The sequence below is a fragment of the Vidua chalybeata genome, chromosome 5, assembly GCF_026979565.1.
Source record: "Vidua chalybeata isolate OUT-0048 chromosome 5, bVidCha1 merged haplotype, whole genome shotgun sequence".
NCBI lineage: Eukaryota > Metazoa > Chordata > Aves > Passeriformes > Viduidae > Vidua > Vidua chalybeata.
In genome coordinates this window covers 67,985,378-67,991,568 of record NC_071534.1, presented here as the reverse complement: position 1 = coordinate 67,991,568, position 6,191 = coordinate 67,985,378, and the positions used below count along the sequence as shown (strand labels likewise).

At 39.2% G+C, this 6,191-nt stretch overlaps 1 long non-coding RNA gene across 1 annotated transcript; it reads left to right on the top strand.

Moving 5' to 3' along the window:
• Positions 1–215: 215 nt before the first annotated feature.
• Positions 216–3,466, top strand: LOC128787690 (uncharacterized). Its single transcript, XR_008430796.1, has 4 exons — positions 216–288; positions 1,351–1,467; positions 3,110–3,172; positions 3,364–3,466. It is a non-coding gene; the product is annotated as an uncharacterized LOC128787690 (long non-coding RNA).
• Positions 3,467–6,191: the final 2,725 nt, after the last annotated feature.

The following is a 6,191-nucleotide window of genomic DNA, read 5'->3' as shown; positions in this document are numbered from 1 at the left end:
TTGATAATGGAAATAATTCAGGGACTGAAGGACAGCATGAAAGATTGCACACGTGGGGTCTTTTCTCTCTCCAAATGTCGATCTAATCAAAACAAAGGCTTGAAATGAAGAGGTCTCTTTGATGGCTGTTATGGTCCTGAGGTCACAGTTAAGTAGCAGAACATCAACAGTTAATAGAGCAGAACCTGGCTCTTCCTAAATTGGTGTGAATTGATAGCAAAGCCTGGGATGTCAAACCCATGACACTGATGTGGAGTCAGCATGAGTGAGAGTAGAATCAAACCCCTTGTGAGTTATCATTGCTCCAAATTTCTCTGCTTTCTGGCAGGTTTATGGCAAGGTCTTTTCAATATTTTAACTTTACGTTTTTGTGTGTGTGTGTTTAACGTCCTGTCTCTGTGAATGCTGCATAACCACAGTGTGTTCCCCAGGGCATCCCTCCTACATACACACAAAGTTCTGCTTAATGTTTCACTTGGATTTATTTGAATCCTTTATTATTGCAGCACTGAATGAATACTTGCATTAAAACTACTTGCCTCAGTAATTTCACCAAAAGTTTTTTGTTTTATTTTCAAATTGCTTCATCACATGGAGGTCACATTGACATTGTACTAAAAATTCAATGCTGCAAAGGTTGTCTACCCACAAAACTTTTAATTGTCTAATTGAACACAAGAAAACCAAATAATGTCAGGTCCCACATAGCAGTCAAAAATTTAGATGGAGGTTGTATTGATTATATTTGTTTAGAAAAAAAAAATTGAAATACCTCTTCTGATGGACCAGTTTTGTACATGGAAATGGAGAGTTTTTCTGAATCAAAATATTTGGAGCACCTCACAAAATTTTCTCAGCAGCTCATAGAATAGTTCCCCCCAGCTTTCCATGGAAAATATACTTACAGCAATTCTCAGGCTGATTTAGGTTATCTTGTGAAGAACTATGTGGTTGCTCTGAAGTCCATATAGAATGAAAAATTCATGGAATTTGGGTTGGAGATGACCTTAAAGCCTATCTTGTTCCAAACCCCTTCTATTGGGGACACCTTCCACTATCCCAGGGTGCTCCAAGCCCTGTTCAGCCTGGCCTTGGACACTTCCAGAGAAGCCACAGCTTCTCTGGGCACCCTGTGCCAGGGCTTCACCACCCTCAAAGGGAAGAATTTCCTTCTAATATCTGTTTTAAACATGCCCCATGTCAGTTTAAAGCCACTGCCCTTGGTTTCCCTTGTAAAAAGTTCCTCTCCAGGGACTTTTAATTTTAATTATATTTTATTTTATGTCTTTAATATATTGTAAATTAATATGTTTTAATATATTTTAGTTAATCAAATTTAAATAATTTCAGCTATTCTGTGTAGATAAGACCTATGTAGGGATGAGACATGGAATTCTTCTGGATTCTGAATGCTCCTGTTTCCTGCTATGATACTGGCAGTTTCCATCAGTACTGACACAAATTTTGGTAAGTCAAACTATAATTCTACATCTGAGAGACATCAGTTTGGCTCATTGGTCCTGCCATGGAACCTCTTTCCCTATCACAGGTAGCACAAGGCTGTGGTTTCTCCCCTGTCATGAGACAGGAGCATACATGTGTGATGGAGCAGTTGTCCTACCACATCTGGGGTTTTGGGTCTTGTGGAGGGAAAGTGAGAGGATGGAGAACTGCAAAGAAGCCTGGGAGCTTGTAAATCACATCAGCAAGTGTGAAGGGTTTCATTTAGCACACTGGGTTTATCTTGTGTGTTATTTTGTCCCCGTTATTGGCCTTTTCCCAAATATTAATGAAAATAAGAAAAAAAAATCAGAAATTATTTCATTTCACTGGCAAGGAAATATTAAATTGGAGTGGGAGAAATAAGGGAAAAGCAATAGTAGCTCAAAGATATTACATTTCTACAAAACCTGAGAAAAAGCTTGACAAATCAACTCTCCCACTGAGACATTAACCTAAAGAGAAGAGCATTGTTCTAAACTCAGACACTGGAGAACTCATCTAAGAAGTAGAAAACCTAGCTAACATGCTGTTTAGCTTCCACTGGCCTAGGAATTGAGATGTTAGCCCAAAGAGAATGCATGAACAGCAGTGTCTTTTGAATCACTTTTTAGAACTTGATTTCATTCACTTTTGTGGAGCAAAGTGATGGTCGTGCCCCGATTGCTTGACGCTACCACGAGGAAAAAAATATCGAGTCATACTTTAGGGAGAACTCCTCTCCCCAAGTTGAGGTTTAGGGCATACTTGACGTCCAGACCCTCTATAATCAATGGAAAGCAACAAGCACATCCCCAGGATGATTGTCCCATCCTAAATGAAGTGGCTGGAAGAGTCAAGCTGATAAAATTTCAGGGTGCTCTGTTGTCTGCTGAGTATAAGAATCCTGTGTTTCTGGCTTATCCTAGAAAGAAGCAACTGAAAGGAACCACATGGTGGTTAATTCCAGACCAATGAGTATGGCAAATTCTTCCCATGGCATTGCAAGCACCCCTAGCACATGTGACCTGAACTGTCCACCACCCCTGTCCTCTGTGTCACCACAGTAGGTGGGACAGATAAATAAACCACCAATGTAAACTGGGTTTTTCTTGTTTGGAACTGGGCAGAGTCCCAAAAGGGACAGGAGAAAAGGGCTGTTCTTGTCCAGCCTGGTCAATGAAAAGTTCCCAGGGAGAGGTTTCACTTGTAGGCAGAGGGAGCCTGAAGTGCATTTGGAAAAAGAGCTTATCCACTGCAATCTCCAAGTCTCCACTCAGCCAGTCGCTGGATTTCCCAGCTGCTCTACTAAAAATAAATTGATGAAAATGAAAACTTTCTCTTGGCAGGGATTTTGACAAGTGTCTAATGTAGACCTGTGCTGATGCAGTCAATGAGTAATAATATCAGCATAGCCAGCTATGGGAGAGGTTTATATTTTTCCTTTTTCTTTTTCCTTAGGAAGGGGGAGGGCCACGCTGCAGGACATTATTTACAGTACAACATGATTCAGTTGCCAGAGGGGGAAAAGAAGCCAGCCCATTGTTCAAGGACTATGCATGGATTGAACATTAAGAAGTAAATTTCCCTGCCTGAAAAATGTAACCCCCGCTCTCTCCCTTTGGCACAGCTTCATCTGGGAGTTTTACACCTGAAAGTTGGCCTCCAAAGGAAGACCAAAATCTCCACTCAGGTCAGACACAAATGAAGGCCATCTTTGTTGCACCCTAAAGAAGGAATTTTGCTGTCTTACGGAGTAGGATTTTCTATTAATTTTTAAATAGAGGATTTGTTGTAAAGAAGGCTGCAAAAGGTACAGCTGGGTTACACCAGCTCAGGATCTCACAGATTTGCCTCTGAAGTCCCTCTGACTGATTTTTAAAGGTGTCTGATCTAAACCCAAAGAACAACAGCAGCAGCACCAGTGGGGATGGGATGAGCTCAGCCTCATGAATTGTACCTTGAGCTACAACAAACTGCACTCTCTACCAACTATTGAGATACACAGTTCAAGAATGGGGCAGTCATCCATTATAAGGTAAAAAGTTACAAACATAAAAAAATAAATACAAACCATAGCTCTAAAAGCTTGGAAAATATTTATCAAGCCTTGTGGTTCTTGTCTTGTGAGAACAGGCATCAGCACATGCTGAGGGCTGACAAAGTGAGATCTCTTCTGTAATTCTGAAACCCTTCTGGAGGATGAGGAAAAGTGTTAGAAAACTTTTGCTACACAGCATTCAAAAAGAAATGATGACTTATTTATGGCATACTTTGCACAAACTCATATAATGGCTGAGTAATTATTGGAAGCTTTTTTTCTCCCCCCCATCAGTTTAGAGGCACTGTTAAACCTGCCAAAATGAATGAAGCATCATATAGAAATCATAGAATAATGGAGTGGTGTGGGTTGGAAGGGACCTTAATCATCATCTAGTTCCAACATCTATGATAAACTTAGTGGCTCTCCTCTGGACTCATTCCCTATTCCCTTGTCTTTCCTGTGTCGGGGGCCCCAGAACTGGATGCAGTTCTTCTGGTGAGGTCTTACAAGAGTGGAGTAGTGGAGGACAGTAGAGAAGAGTAGCTGATGGATTGCTGTAGAACACCTTGCTGACTGTGGCTGCAAATTCCCAGAAAGTGCTGATAAAATATCCATCTAGGAATATCCAGTCATTGCAGTAATAAACCACTAGGAATTGCATGCCCTACTTACTGAATGTTTGCAAAAAAAAAAAAAAAAAAGTCTGTGAAGCAAGTACTCACTGTTTACACAGTCATTAATGAACATTCACAGATTTATTTTTCTCTGAGTTTCTTTCTCTAACTAAATTACAAGTGCAAAAACAAGATTGTGGTCATATCATGTTTAAACAGGCAAAGTTTCAAACATGAAGCCACATCTATTATTCAGCACAATCTTATAAAAACATTAAAAGATGCCTTTTTGAACTTTGTGGTTATTTTTGTTAAAAGACAAAGCCTCTTCAGGTTAGATTTTATTCTGAAGCTAGGGTGTGAGTAGCAATTACAATGCTTTGTGTATGGTGCAGTGCTACTCCCTACTAATCTAAAAGGATTCCTTCTCTCCCTTTTTTTTTTTTTTTTTTCATTCCTTCCATCCCTGGGCACCATCAGATAATCATGGAATCATTTATGTTGGAAAAGACCTCTAAGATCATTGAGTCCAACTGCTGATTTTATTAACCTAACCCCTTCACATGTTGAAACACATTGAACTCTTTGCTGAGATACTGCTCTTTTGTAACCTGGCAAAAAACTGCCAAAAAACCAGCCCAGTTCTGTTGCTGTGTTATTTTTTCTGCCAGTTCAGCACTGATCTGGTTCAGAAAGGGACCTGAGGTGCCCTGGGAGCTGATGGGAGTGGTGGAAGGATGTAGGTAAGGAGTGGAGGAGTAGGAAGGAAGGAAGGAGTGAGACCACCCCAGCTGCAGTACTTAAATGAATTCATCTGTGTTATCTACCTGCATCCTGTGTGCAGCCAGTCTTCTCTGCACTCATGGCAAAAATTAATAAAAGAAAAGATGCACTTAGAGTAAGGGTTGAGAGGTTACACTGTTTGCATCCTCAGGCATTTAAAAACTTTCGTAAATCTGGCTGGATTCGATTAACTTTAATTTTAGACTCATGTTCAACCCTAAGCAGGAGTGTAGTCTCCCAGAGTCCAGTGAATCACTAATCTGCTTCCATTTTAATGCACACTTATGTTATTTGCACAGAATGGAGAGAGGAAAGGACCTGATAAAAAATTAATAAACACAGATTAGCTGTGTGCACCAATTCTTTTCTGTGCTGTATCAGCAACCTTGCCTCACTGTCTTCCTATCCATTATCAAACAAGGTTTTCTTTTCACTATGAGAGAGATGTGAATTCAGAGGTGGATCTTGAAGCTTGGTAAAAACCTGGGAAGTATCTTTATTTCAAAGTATTATAAATAATTATTTTTCTAGAACTATCCAAGATAGATGCAAAATTAAGAAAGTCACTTTCCTTATCTGTAAGGACAAGAGTTCAGCTGATGGGAATCTGAACTGAAAATATTGCAAGAGTGAAGCACTTGGAATAGGAAATCAGGGTTATTGTACTACAGGGGATTCCAAATCATTATTTTTTTTTCTGTTTTCCATTGGTAAGAAAAAGAAAAAAACACCTGCATGGCCAAAATTCTGAAAGATGTTTAGGATAAATGGAATTGACAATTTCATTTTTACTTCATTGATTTGACTTGTTGTTTTGATTTATAATCCAATTCTGGACTAAAAGAGAAATATTTTGAATATGACAACAACATGGAAGACGATCATTTTTTGTTGTAAATCATAAATGTACTTAGATATTATCACAATTAATTAAAAAAAAGAATACTGATGAGATGAAATCACTATTTTCTGAAAGAATGAAGTTAATATTCCCAATGGAAACATTTGGCTTGAATTATCTCTGACTTGCATTTATCTAATTTAGGGATGGTGCCACAAAGCCACCTGGGATAAAACCTTGAATCTGAGAGGGGGGGGATGTATAGTGAAGGGATCTCTTAATTGTACCTGATGGTATTGATTGGCTTTTAGTCTTCCAGAAGTGGAAGTAGAAATCTTGATCCAGCCACTGTTATTTCTTGCATTAATTTACAAATTTATGCCTTTTCCACCATCCCATACCTTTCTAAAGTCTTTCTGCTTGCTTCAAT